The following is a 14,591-nucleotide window of genomic DNA, read 5'->3' on the forward strand; positions in this document are numbered from 1 at the left end:
TAATACCAATATGCTATTAATGTCTCTTATTTCCAGACCATCCTTCACAGAGCTATCTGGCAGAATATTATTCCCCATATACAAGTCTACTATGTCATTCTTCCTAAAAAGAACAGTGGCTCCCCATTGGCTATTAGATAAAATGTGATTTCTCTCCCCACCAAAAAAAAAGAAAAGAAAAGAAAAGAAAAGAAATAAATAAAAATAAACAAAATGTTACCATTGTGTTTTAATAGCTTTTTATTTTTCCAAATATATGCAAAGATAGTTTTCAAAATTTGCCTTTGCAAAATCTTGTGTTCCAAATTTTTCTTTCTCCCCTACCTCACCCCCTTCCATAGATAGTAAGCAATCCAAAATAGGTTAAATGTGCAATTTTTCTAAGCATATTTCCATATTCATCATGCTGCAAAAGAAAAATCAGATCAAAAGGAGGGGAAAAGATCATGAAAGAAAGAAGAAACAAGCAAACAAACAACAACAACAAAAAGGTGAAGATACCTACCTTTGAGCCATATTCAGTCTTCATAATTCTCTCTTTGGATGCAGATGGCTCTTTCCTTCACAAGCCTATTGAAATTGTCTCAAATTATCTCATTGTTGAAAAGAGCCAACTCCATCATAGTTGATCATCACATAATGATGATCTAGTTATTGTTATGTACGGTGTTCCCTGGTTCTGCTCTCTTCACTTAGGATTAGTTCATGTAAGTCTTTTCTGAAATTAGGCTGCCAATAATTTCTTACAGAACAATAATATTCCATTATATTCATATATCATAACTGCTTCAGTCATTTCCCAACTGATGGGCATCCAGTTTCCAGTTTGTTGCCACGACAAAAAGGGCTGCTACAAATATTTTTTGCACCTATGGGTCCTTTTCCCTCTTTTATCATCTTCTCATGTAGGGATGTAAACATGTTAACCTTTATAAAACATAGTTTTTTTTTTTTTTTTCCATTCCTTGAAAGATAATGCTTAATTTTGCTGGGTAGTTGATTTTTAGTTCTAGTTCAAGCTCCTTTTCTTTCCAAACTATCATTTTCAAGGCCTTCAGTTCTTTAAAGTTTAAGTTTCTAGGTCCTGGGTAATCCTGATTGTGTCTCCTAAATATCTGAATTGCTTCTTTCTGGCTGTTTGCAGGATTTTTACCTTGAGCTGCTAATTCTGGAATTTAATTACAATATTCCTTGGATTTTTCATTTTGTGGTCTCTTTCAGGAGATGATTGGTGGATTCTTTCAATGATTGTTCTACTTTCTACTTTCTGATTCTAGGATATCAAGGAAGTTTTCCTTGATAATTTCTTGAAAGATGTTGTCCAGGCTCTTTTTTTTCATTTTAGTTTTTAGGTAGCCCCATAATGTTTAGATTTGCACTCCTTGATCTATTTTCTAGATCAGTTGTTTTTTTCCAATAAGGAATTTTATATTTTCTTATATTTTTTTCATCTTTTTAGTTTTGTTTGACTGATTCTTGATATCTCATTTTGTCATTCACTTCCATTTGTCCAATTATAATTTTTAGTGAATTATTTTCTTCAGTTGGCTTTTTTTACCTTCTTTTGCATTTGGACCTTGTAATTTTAAAGGATTTGGTTTGTTCAGTAGATTTTCTTTTTCCATTTAGCCAATTCTATATTTGAAGGACCTGTTCTCATTTCACATTTTACCAAATTTATTGTTTTTTTTAAAGATTTATTTTATTTACAAAATCAAAGAAAAAAGAAAAACAGAAAAAGAATAACAAAACAAAAGAAAACATTGTCATGTGCCTAGTAGAATATAAGGAAGAATGCAAAATATATAACAACAAATGATCAACCTGAGAAAATATACTTATTGGTAGAAGTTGTATTCATGAATGTCCATTTTTTCTTTACTTCCTTGTAAATTATTCTTTAGTTCTCTGCTGCACACCTTATTTACTTTATTCCTTTCCTCCCCTTTAATCCCCTCTCCAACCCCCAAGCAAACTATAGTTAAGAAAAGATATATTTATTTATATAGATATAGATATATATCTATATAAATACATTTATACCCCACCTACACACATCTGTCTTCTCCTTGCTGCCTCTTTAATTAATTTGCCTCCCTAACTTGCCTTATTATTATTTAACCTACCACTCAAGGATTCCTCCCTTGTCTTCTTCCTTCACCCCTTGCTTCCTACTTTATTTATATAGTGTTGCCTATTGAATCCATTCCTGATGTGAATAGATTTTCAGAACTATGAGCTCTCCTCCCCTCTCTAATGCTTTTGTGCATATTCTTCCTCTACACTTATTTGTATAACATGATTACTCTCTTTACCTTAACTCTGCCAATCTTTTTTTTTTTTTTTTTTTTTTTTTTGTGGTACTCTATTGTTGACTGAATCTTAAACATATGGTGTGTATATATATATATATATATATATATATAAACATAAATAATTTTTTATGTTTAAACATTTTGTCCATGTTAAGTTCCTTAAAAATGATCTTTTCTATCGACTGTTATATATTAAATTTTCTGTTACGTTTGGATTTGATTGATAGAAAGTCCTGAAAATCTGCAAGTTTGTTGAGTGTCCATTTTTTCTCATTCAAAATTATAATTTTGCTATCATGTTTTTAGCTACAAGCCTAGCTCTTTTGATTGTTGGTAGATATGATTCCAGAAAGAGCAGTTTTTTTTATTGTAGTTGCTGATAAGTCTTGTACAATTCTAATTGTAGCTCCAGTATAATTGAATTGTTTTTTTCTTGTTACTTGTAAATTTTTCTCTTTGATTTGGGGGTTTCAAAATTTGGCAATACTATCCCTGTGTGTTTTCCACAAAGGATTTCTTAGAGGTAGTAGATTTTTTCTATTTCTACTTTCCCCTCATGTTCTATTACTCCACAACAATTTTCGTGGATTATTTCCTGAAATATTGTATCAAGGTTCTCTTCTTGGTCACAACTTTTTGACAATCCAATTATTTTATATTTCCTCTTTTTTATGTGTTCTCTAAAATAATCATTTTTCTTATAAGATATTTCATACTCTGTTCTATTTTCTCATTCTTTATAATCTGTTTGGCTTCCCCTCACCCAATTCTAATTTTCAAAGAATTTCCTTCATCTTTGAGATTCTGTACCTACTTTTCTATTTGGTTAACTTTTTCCCCCCCAATAATCTTCTTTTTTTTTTCTTGAATGATTTTTTTCTTTTTAATTTTTCCTCAATGTCTCTCATTTAATTTTTAAGTTCTTTTTTGAGTTCTTTAAATTTTTTCAGGGCCGAGAGTCATTTCATGTTACTCTTTAGGTTAGAAGCTTTTTTACTAGTGTTCCTCTCTGAAGATGAATACCGGCATTCCCCCCTGTTGCCATAATAGGTTTCAATGGTGGGGTTATTTGTTCTTTGACAGTTCATTTGTTTTTAAAATAAGAGATATTACTATAAGCACCTTTAATTGTGGATGTTGGTACCTCAAGCTTCTCTTCAGCTCTCCAATCTGATCAGAAACCCCAAACCAAGAAGTTCACCCTCCTGTAAGTACTTACAGGCAGCAGTGTCTGTGCCCCACTGCCTCCACACTCACTAGGTGCTGGTTAATTCTGGCCCAGGGCTGCCATCTCAGCAGCACAGCTGGGCCTGGTGTTCCCAGTCATCTGAGGTTCATTCAGTCTTTTGGGACTCAAACCCTGATAACACAAACAGTGTGGAAGGTGAAAGTCTCTGTGGTTGCTGCTGATGCTCCAGCCATATCCAGCTAGCCTGAGAAGTCCTAACTTGATATTTCTACAGAGCTGCCTTGGAGGTGTTGGCACTTTGGACAACTTAATCCCAGCCTGGGTTCCTTCTTCAGATCTTCTCAAATTGCTCAGAAGGACCCCTGTTTTGCCCCAAGTCTTCTTGACTTTTCATCAGTCTATGTTTGCCCTGAGGCGCAAATTTGTTTTATTTGTTGGGGAAATCTGGAGAGCTTGAAATTTACCAATTTACTCTGCCATCTTCTCAGAATCCTCCCCACCAAATTTATTTTTGTTTTCTTCAGTCAATTTCTGTGCTTTCACCCAAACTTTCATAATTCTGATGCATAGTTTTCATTTCTTTCCCTAATTTTTCTTCTATCTTTCTTTTAAGATACTTTTTGAATTCTGCCAGGAGAGTGTTTTTGAGCTGGAAATCAGTTCATATTCCCTTTTGAGGCTTCACTTGAAGGCATTTTGTCTCTGCTGTTCTCTTCTGCATTTGCATTTTAATCTTCCCTGACTCCATCTTAGCTTTATATAGTCAAAGATCTCTTTGCTTTTTTGCCCTTTTTAAAAACTTGAACAGTGTTTCTAGAACACAGGGAAAATTGTCCCAAACTCTTTTGCAGGGGACAGCATAGCCTCTTACTGACTGCACTGGGCTGGAGCTGAGGATAGGGCTGGTGGTGCTGCAGGTTTTTTTCATTGAGCTGGGAGGGCTTGGCCAAGTTCCATCCCATGCAGGAGTTCGGGGCTCACAATTTGCCTTCTGTAGTTGTATTCGAGGTGTCACAGCTGGTCTGCTGATCCATTGGCCTTCTGAACCAGGACAGAGTTAACAATGCTGCTATGTTTTGATTTGTTCAATTTCTTTTCCTAAATGGGTCTATTTAAGTAATTTATTTCCTCTAATATTAACCTGGGCAATTTATATTTTGTACCTATTCATGTATTTTAGTTATATTTTTGGAATTGCTGCCATAAACTCCTAATTATTGCTTTAATTTCTTTTTCATTGGTGATAAGTTCACCCTTTTTATTTTTGATATTGGTGATTTGGTTTTTTTTTCTTTTTTTCTGATCAAATTAATCAAAGGTTTTTTCATAAAACCAACTCTAGATTTTATTTATTAATTCAATAGTTTTCTTAGTTTCTATTTTATTAATGTCTCCTTTGAGTTTCAGAATTTCTAATTTGGTATTTAATTGGAGATTTTTAATTTGTTCTTTTTCTAGCAGTTTTAGTTGCATGCCTAATTCATTGATCCTCTCTTTCTCTATTTTAGAAATATAAAATCCCCAAATGCTTTGGCTGCACTCCATAGGTTTTTGTATAATGTCTCATTATCGTAATTTTCTTGAGTGAAATTATGGATTGTTTCTGTGATTTGATGTTTGACCCACTCATTCCTTAGAATTAGATTATTTAATTTCCAATTGGTTTTTAGTCTATCCTTTCCTGGTCTTTTATTGAATATATATCTATATCTATATCTATCTATACATATCTATATCTATATCTATATCTATATCTATCTATGTCATATACTACTGAGAAAAAAGGTATATTCCTGTCTGTCCCTATTCAATTTTCCCTAGAAGTCTATCATATTTAAGTTTTCTAGGATCTTATTAACCTTCCTAGTTTCTTTCTAGTTTATTTTGTGGTTAGATTTGTTTGATTCTGAGAGGGGAAGGTTGAGGTCTCCCAGTAGAATAATATTGCTGTCTATTTCTTCCTGTAACTAGATTAACATCTTTGTCTCTTCTACCACTTCTACCACTACCCTTCTACCAAGTGGGTTTTTATCAAACCCTTTTGAGATGTACCTTTTATCAAAATGTACTCTCCTGCTTATCTCTTTTAATAAGATCTTTTTTTTTTTTTTTTTTTACATTTGCTTTATCTGAGATTGGAATTGCTAACCCTGCTTTTTTTTTTTTTTTTTTTTTACTTTAGCTGAAGCATAATAAATACTGTTCCAACTTTTTACCTTTACTCTGTATGTGTCTTTATGTTTCATACATGTTTCTTGTAAATAACATATTGTAGGAGTCTGTTTTTTAATCCACGCTATTAATCACTTCTGTTTTATGGGAGATGCTGCTGTATTTTGGCTAAGAGCTTCCCACTTGATTCCCCATGCTGGACCTTATGAGTCCTCCTTGCACCAGGCCTCTTAATGCTGCACCTGTGCTGGACTACATTCCTCTCTACCCAGTGATATAGACCTTTCCTGAAGTCCTTCCAAGACATCTTAAGCTGGAAAATTATTATACTCTGAATGTTTGTGGGTTCTGTCATTCCTCCATTCAGAGAGTTGATGTAGGATTGACTCTGAAGAAAGCTGTGGAAAGCTCAGGCAAAGTCCTGTCTACTCTCCACTATCTTGGCTCTCAATAATCTCAACATTCTGTTACATATATAGAGATTATTTATATCTGTATACACACAGATATTTAAACAGGGTTATCATAAAGTCACTGTACATAACTTGGGCTATACATGTAATTAAAAATCTGTAGGCACTGGGGAGTATTTTTTAAAATCTCACATATGATAGAAATCTTATTTTTTGCTAGAAATGGGATGCATCCTTTGTATCTATAGTAATTAAAAAAAAAAAAAACACCTGATGAACATAAGCAAAAATACATGGTGTACATGTAAATATTAATATAATTTCTTTTAAATATTTCATTAAGAAATTTCTATCATACAAAAAAAGGGAATTCTTCAAATTGTCACATAAGACATTTTTAAGTTTTCCAACTTAACTTTTGAACTTTCATTCAATTTATTGGCCTTCAAAAATTTAAACTCCAGATAAACTGAATTATTGTTTTTTTCTTTGATCTTATCTCAAGCTCTTCCACCTTTCAGTTTTCACATAGGACATTTCCTGCGCCTGAAATATCTTTCCTTTAAGTCCCAGGTCAGGAACCATATCCTACATGAGACCTGTTGGATATCTGCAATAGAAAAAGATTATAATCACCTCAAATCTTCCTAATAGACTATCTAGTAACTATTTTTCTTTGTTTCTATATCATGATACCTTATTTTTATTCTTAGGTGTGTAAATGTTTTATCCTATCAGACTGTAAGTGTGTGTGTTTTGTTATCTATATATTCCTGGCATGTTACCTTGTACATAGAATACAATTAGTAAATATTAGTTGAATATTATATAATATGTCAACAAGTCAAATTAGCAAATATTTATTAAGAATCTAATCTGTTATCTTTCTAAAGAGATTACCACATTTCAATATAGGATCCTTGGTAATATTACTCTTCATTACTACATTATTATTACTACAATAACTTGCTCTTTTCGTGGTAGCTAAATACAAAAAGCTAAAGTGCTACCTATCTATTGGGAAATGTTTGAACAAGTTAGGGTATGTGAAATTAATGGAATATTTACTGAAGTACAAGAAATGATATGAACAGTTCCACAGGAATCTGATCATATCTCCTTGAACTAATTCAGAATAAAGGGGGCAGAAGAACTTATGCAATAAAAAATTATTTTAAAATCTTAAAATAATAATTTATAATATTAGTGTTGTGAAAATAAACAATTTTAAGTAGTCAACAACTCTGATTAACCATGATTCCAAAGGAATGAAAAAGAATGTGGTCTACCTCATGACAAAGAGTTTTGATAAAGAAAAAATATATAATAAAAATGCATTTTTTTCCCATGGTTTCATTGTGGAATTTGTTTTGCTTGATAATACTTATGTGATAAAAGAATTCTGAACTTTCCTTCCTTCTTTTTGCCTCCCCCACTCCTTTTCTCATCAGGATGGGAGGGAGGAAAAATTAATATTTTATGATTAAACTTTTAAAAAAAACTTTGAAAAACTTTAGAACTTTGTTTTAATATGATGACAAACTACAATTTCAGAGGATCAAAGAGGATGTATACTACTTATGAAAAGGTGATAAACTTAGGATGAAGTTTTAGATATATTTGGACATAGAAAAGCTGAAAGCTCATTTAGTTTGACATATGTATTTATTATGGTGATTTTATTTGTTCTTTTTATTGCTCAGTGGGATGAAGATTTAAAAAATTATTATGGAAAATATTAAAAAAAAACTGGGGAGGGGGTAGCTAGGTGGTGCAGTGAATAGAGCATCAGCCCTGAAGTCAGGAGGATCTGAGTTCAAATTTGATCTCAGACATTTAACACTTTCCTGGCTGTGTGACATAGGTCAAATCACTTAATCCCAATTGCCTCAGGGGGGAAAAACACCTAGGGGGGAGAGGAGGAGGAGAGGAAATGGCATAGCATAACAGAAAAGATATTTTATGATTGAGTTTTAAATACTATGGCCATATCCATGAAGAAATAGTTAAGGGGCAAGAAGCTTTTTGGTGTCCCTCACATTTGATAATTTACACTCTAAAGATATTTTTTGCAACACTGGGAAAAGCCTGCTAAAGCTTTAATAACTCCCACTGCAGACTTGTTGCAGTGTTTAATCCCTGTTGTCCAAAAGGCTACTGCTTTCAGTCAGTTATCATTTCAAGACAGGAATGAGTATATATGTATATATATACATATATATATATTCACACACATCATTTTGTTGCTAATCAGAAAATATTAATGTCCTCAAAAAGTTGTTGGTTTCTGGAGTATGTGGTGTTTCTAATTCTCTCTACATAGCTGGTAAGTCGAATAGCTGACAGAAGGAATACAAAGGGCGTTGTTATTTATTTTTTTATAATCTGACAATTAAAGTTTGGTCTCACCATTGTAAAAATAATTTTTGTCTAATAAATGTGAGCTTGCATGTAGTAGAGAATGATGATATCCACTGGGAAAAAGAGTTAATCTTGGTTTAGGTTGAGCAGATAATGACTCATATGAAATTATTTGAAATTCACCCAAAAGCTTCTTGTTCTTCAAATGTTTCCTACTGGACATACTATCACAGTGTAGGAATTATCTTTGTTGTTCTTTTTATCTTCAGTGCCTAGCACAGTGCTTTACATATTAAAAAAATAAAAAGATTTGTGACTTCTCTAATGTGAATGAAGAAACTTCCTCTGGCAATGCAAATTAGCACCCATTCTGCTGTTTACCGAATTAGAATAGCCTGGAAATATTAAAAAATAAGATGATTTATCAATAGGCAATCTATATCACAAGTGAGACTTAAATCTAAGTCTTTCAGATTAAGGCTGGTTATACCATGTTGTGCTGCATTTTACATCTTATAGGATCTTAATTTCAGCTGAATAATCAAGCAAAAATAAGTGATTCAGGATATCTCCCTTCATGTTATTATTCATGATTATTTAAATTTGAGTATTTAAAAAAAATTAAAGGATGTCAGGACTAGAGGTCATATTAGTGATGAGCTAGTTCAAAAACCCCATTTTGATAGATAAAAACCCAGCCTCAGAGACACCAAGTGTTTCCCTTCCCTCTGTTCCCCCGAAAACTACAGCCATTCATTGAGACAACTAGGATTGGATAGGTAAAAAACTGAGCTCAGAGTCAGGAAATTATGCCCGGACGCTGGACAAGTTATTTAACCTCTAAGCAACTTTCTATGACTATTAGTTATAGTGAAGGTACTGACCTGCACAAGTAGAGGGAGTTTCTTTACTTGGTAATTTTTTATATCAAAGAAATCATAGGTCTTGTCTCTACCCACTATCAGAAAAAGGAAGGGATATGAATGGAGCTAGAAGCCAGTTTTCTCTCCCTGGCCACTTATGTGCTATTTATAATTTCTTTAGCTTTTCAGTATCTTACCCTGTATTTATCTTAGATATTTTAAAGGAAAAGAAATAATTTATATTTATTAAAACATGAATTTTCATTAAAAAAAAAAACAAGATTGAATAAATTTGGAGATGCCTTCCAGCTCTAAATCTATGATTCTTTGATATGACCTTTTTATCTTAATTTTTTTGTGTGTGATTTTCTTTTTTTATTCATTCATTTATTTATTTTAAGTTTAAATACAAAATTTGGAATGATCTTTTAAACTTTATTGTTTGAAGCCCTAACACAAATTCAATTATACAGATGAGGAAACATTAATGGTTGTAACTTCCCTAAATTGTTCTTAAATGATATGGATTAGTCAGAATTGAAATTATGTCTAGACAAAGGTAGGTAGCAATTCTGGCCACTCACACAAGGAGTACAATGAAAGAGAGTATCTAAATATTTTAAATGCCCATAATTTCACTTCCATAAGAAAAAAATTTCTGTGACATTTATTTTGTGATAACTCTAAAATAAAATTTAAAAAACTTTAGTTGAACTGATAGAGACTATCTATTCCTACTAACTCATTTTATAGTTGAGGAAGCCGAGGCCAAAAAAAGCTAAATAACTTGAGCAAGATTACACAGGAAATAAGCATCAGAGACAGAATTTTGACTTATGTCCTCTGATTGTACAGATGGTACTCTTTCTGTTGTGTAGTCTCTTCAGAAAATGCAATGATTCTGACTCCTATACCTTAGCCTAGGAAAGATTTAGGTTTCACAGTAACCACAATGAATTCTAGAATTAACAGACTAAATCCTATTTGGGAACCTCAGCACATAATTGGTTCAGTTCCTATAAAATGGCACTTGATCTGAGACGATTTGTAAAAGTGTGAGATAAAATGTAAATAAATCAGAGGAATGCAAAGATATTTTTTCCCCTCAAAGAGATAAGATCTAATTTCTATTTTCTGATATTGGATAGAATGTGATTAACTGTGCAGACTAATTAATTCAGTGAATAAAGACGATGGTATTTTATATGCCTAAAAGCACAAAAAGAACCTGGAGCCTGAGAAATGCTGATAACTAGAAAAAATGTTATCAAAATAAACCAGATACTTAAAATGCAAACTGCATTTTATATCCATTAGTGATAATTGGTTTTGTGCATCATGATATAATAATTTCTAGATTTAAAGTCAAAGTCTCTTAAGTATAAATTTTACTTGTTACCTGAATGAAATTGGGTAATGACCTCCTTGGGCCTCAGTCTCCTTTTCTATAAAATTAAGAAGTTGGATTAAAGAAATCTAAGATTCCTTCTGGCTATTAATGTGTAGTATTATGGTTTTGGGGGCAAGTTGGGATGGGAGGGAGGAAATAGAGAAAAGGAAACAAAGAAAATGCCTTATGTTTTACTGTAGACAGCATTTCGGTAACTGAAAAAAAAAGTTTAATTTTAACAAATATTTCACAGAATGTTAGAACTCAGAGGTATCCTAGAGATCATCTGATCTAATGACCATCACAGAAACTTAAGTGATTTGCTCAAGATCTTATGATAAATAAATGGTAGAGGTAAAGCTAGAGGTCAAATGTTCTGTATTCTAGCCCACTTCTTTCTCCTATGTCACACTTTTTTCCTTCATGCTCTGCATGAAGCATTATTCTGGGCATCAGTGCTCAAATTAAATAAAGAAATATTTTAAAAATTAAACAGTCTTTTATCAAGTAACTTAATATCTAAAAAATGAAAGATGGAGGCAAATGACTGTAATCCAAATTAGAAAATGATTAAGTGTATAGAAGAGTTCAATGAACCACTCCACCACCATTAGACTTATTTAAGGAAAAAGTGAAGGTTTCTCCTTTAAGGAATTGAGGAGAAAGTGTCCCGAAGGAGTTAACACCTAAATTGGACCTTAAAGAAGAAACAGGATGTCAATAAGTAGAAATGGAAACTGATCGGCCATTTCACTGCATGCATAAAGATGCAGGAATAGGGCAGGGTACACCAAGAATGAGTAGTAGTGATGAGTTGTGTGGAGCCAAGAATCAAAACCAATTCTGTGATTTCAAACTGAATATACTTTTCATTTTTTATTTTGAGTATCTCTACTTTATGTTTGTTTAAAGATGACTAATATGTTATTTTTCCAGATTTTTTAGTTGTAATTTATTTTTTCTCTCACTTAAAAAAATGAAAGTGTTTAAAATACAGCTGTTCCCCCACCCTCCACCTAAGGATAGCTTTAGTTGCAATCTATAAATCCAGTTTCATTACTTTAGTTTTCTTTGATTAATTGTGTATTGTTTTCATAATTAGTTCTTTCACCCATTCTTTGTTTAACATAACACCATTTAATCTTCATTTAAATATTTTTATTTGGTTTATATTTTCTTAATAAAATACAATGATATGTTATGATTTTTAAAGAGTATTTTTAATATTTCTGAAATTTTACACAAATTTGAATTCATCATGCCCTAACAATTGATCATTTTATAAAATTTAAAAAAGAAATTATATGAACCTGAAAATAGGCAAATTCAATAAAATTCACATCATTAATTGCTAACTATTACATCTAATTTTTTTTATTATAACTTTTTATTGACAGAACATATTTCTGGGTAATTTTTTATAACATTATCCCTTGCACTCACTTCTGTTCCAAGTTTTCCCTTTCCTCCCTCTACTCCCTCCCCTAGATGGCAAGCAGTCTTATACATGTTGATTATGTTATAGCATATCCTAGATACAATATATGTGTGCAGAAGCGAACAGTTCTCTTGTTGCACAGGAAGAATAGGATTCAGAAGGTAAAAATAACCTGGGAAGAAAAACAAAAATACAAACAGTTTACACTCTGACATGTGTGTACTGGTATCTCAGAGTTGTCTCAATTTGCATTTCTCTGATCAATAGTGATTTGGAACACTCTTTCATATGAGTGAAAATAGTTTCAATTTCATCATCTGAAAATTGTCTGTTCATATCCTTTGACCATTTATCAATTGGAGAATGGCTTGATTTCTTATAAATTAGTCAATTCTTTATATATTTTGAAATGAGGCCTTTATCAGAACCTTTAACTATCACATCTAATTTTATCAACATTTCCTTATAGCCTTAATTTATTTATTGTTTACCTTTCCATTAGATATGTAAAGTGTGAACAAGACATAAATTACTTTACCTTTTTACATCAGCTCTCTATGAACTTTTTCAATGCATTTTTGTATGTAAGAAATTACAGTTTGCTTTCTAATTTATTGTCAACCTTTCCATTTTATGAGATTTTATCTTTCTTATTCATGATTATTTCTCCCTCCTTGAATCCCAATTTATTTCTTCTCATTGAGTCATCTTTTCTTTCAAAACAAACAAAAGAAAGAAAAATGCCAAAGGTCTCTACAGTTGATTTTTGCTTAGAAAATTCGAACTTAATATCTTCCCTTTCCTTTTACCTTCCATTCAAGAGCAAAATCAATGGAATAACTTCATCTTATTTTTTTCTTTTCTTTTTATTCTTACCTTTTGTATATATAGCATGTTTTGCATAAAGTGACTTCCTTAACTGTTACACACTAAAATTTAAACATTGCTTTGTCATTTTCCTACTCAAATCTAGCTCTTAATTAATTTTATTCTATGCTAAAACTTAATAACAAAACCTTTCCATTGAAAAGGACAGATAAGAATGAGATTCATAAGATCCCCATTGCTCAAACACATGTATTTCAATGTTTTTTTTTTAATTTATGAAGTCTTAACAGAAATAAATTCTTCCTCCTTAATTCTCCCATTGGGCATTTTTATTTGTATATATATATTTTGAATGTACAAACTCAGAATTGACTATATGTCCTATTATTAACTCCCAAATAGGATGATACTTAATAGCAGTTTTTTTCCCCCTTTTGGAATGTGAGCAATGGATCATCAGTTAGCACTTTGAAGTAGTTTAAACTTATTTCTTTTCCATTGTGTTTAAGACTACTCATTTATGCTTTTCTTTATCAGGGAATAATAAATTCTGTTGATAGAAATTTTTTTTCTCTCTTTGGTTTGTACTCATTTTTGGAAGATGTTATTTTTTAGCTAGAAGCTATTTTCCTTAGCTTTTCAGCATATCATATTCCATTTCCTCCTATCTTTTCTTGTTGAGGATGAAGAGACAGAAAATTATAAATGGAATTCCTTGGTACATGACCTCTCTGTATTGTAATACTTTTCCTTTGACTAGGAGCTTTGGATATTGGCAATCACGTTGCTAGATGGTATTCCTTTCTGTTGTTGACCTGACAATTCTATCACTATGTATTTTGTCCTCTGATTCCAATATCTCTGAATAATTTTTTTTATGATTTTCTAAAATATTGTATCCATCTTTTTCAATCTTCTTATTTTTTTTTTGGAGGTCAAAGATTTTCAGATTTGTTCTCTGAGCCCCTCTTCCCCTCTTTTTTTCCAGGTCAACATTTTTCTTCTTTTCTTTAACAGTATTTTATTTTTCCAATTACATATAAAGATAGCTTTCAACTTTCATTTTTGTAAGATTTTGAATTTTAAATTTTCTTTTATCCTTCCTTCCCTTACCTCTCCCTTCCCCAAGATAGCAAGCAATCTGATACAGGTTATATATGCACAATCATTTAAAACATATTTCCATATTAATAATGTGAAAGAAAAATCAGAACAAAAGGGAAAGACCACAAGAAAGAAAAAGCAAACAAATTTTTATAAAAGATAAAAAGAGTATGCTTTGATTTGCATTCAGTGTCCATAATTCTTTTTCTAGTTGCAGATGACATTTTCTATCCTGAGTTAATTGGAATTATATTGGGACAATGTATTGCTTAGAAGAGCTAAGTTTATCATAGTTTATCATCACATAATCTTGCTGTTACTGTGTACAGTATTCTCTTGGATCTGCTCACTTCACTCAGTATCAACTCATGTAAGTCTTTCTAGGTTTTTCTGAAATCATCTTGCTCATCATTACATATGCATAGTTTCAACTTGCTCTCCAAAATGGCTGGATCAGTTCACAACTCCATCAACAATAAGTTAGTGTTCCAGTTTTCCCACATCCTCTCTAACATTCA

The sequence above is a fragment of the Antechinus flavipes genome, chromosome 2, assembly GCF_016432865.1.
Source record: "Antechinus flavipes isolate AdamAnt ecotype Samford, QLD, Australia chromosome 2, AdamAnt_v2, whole genome shotgun sequence".
Lineage (NCBI taxonomy): Eukaryota > Metazoa > Chordata > Mammalia > Dasyuromorphia > Dasyuridae > Antechinus > Antechinus flavipes.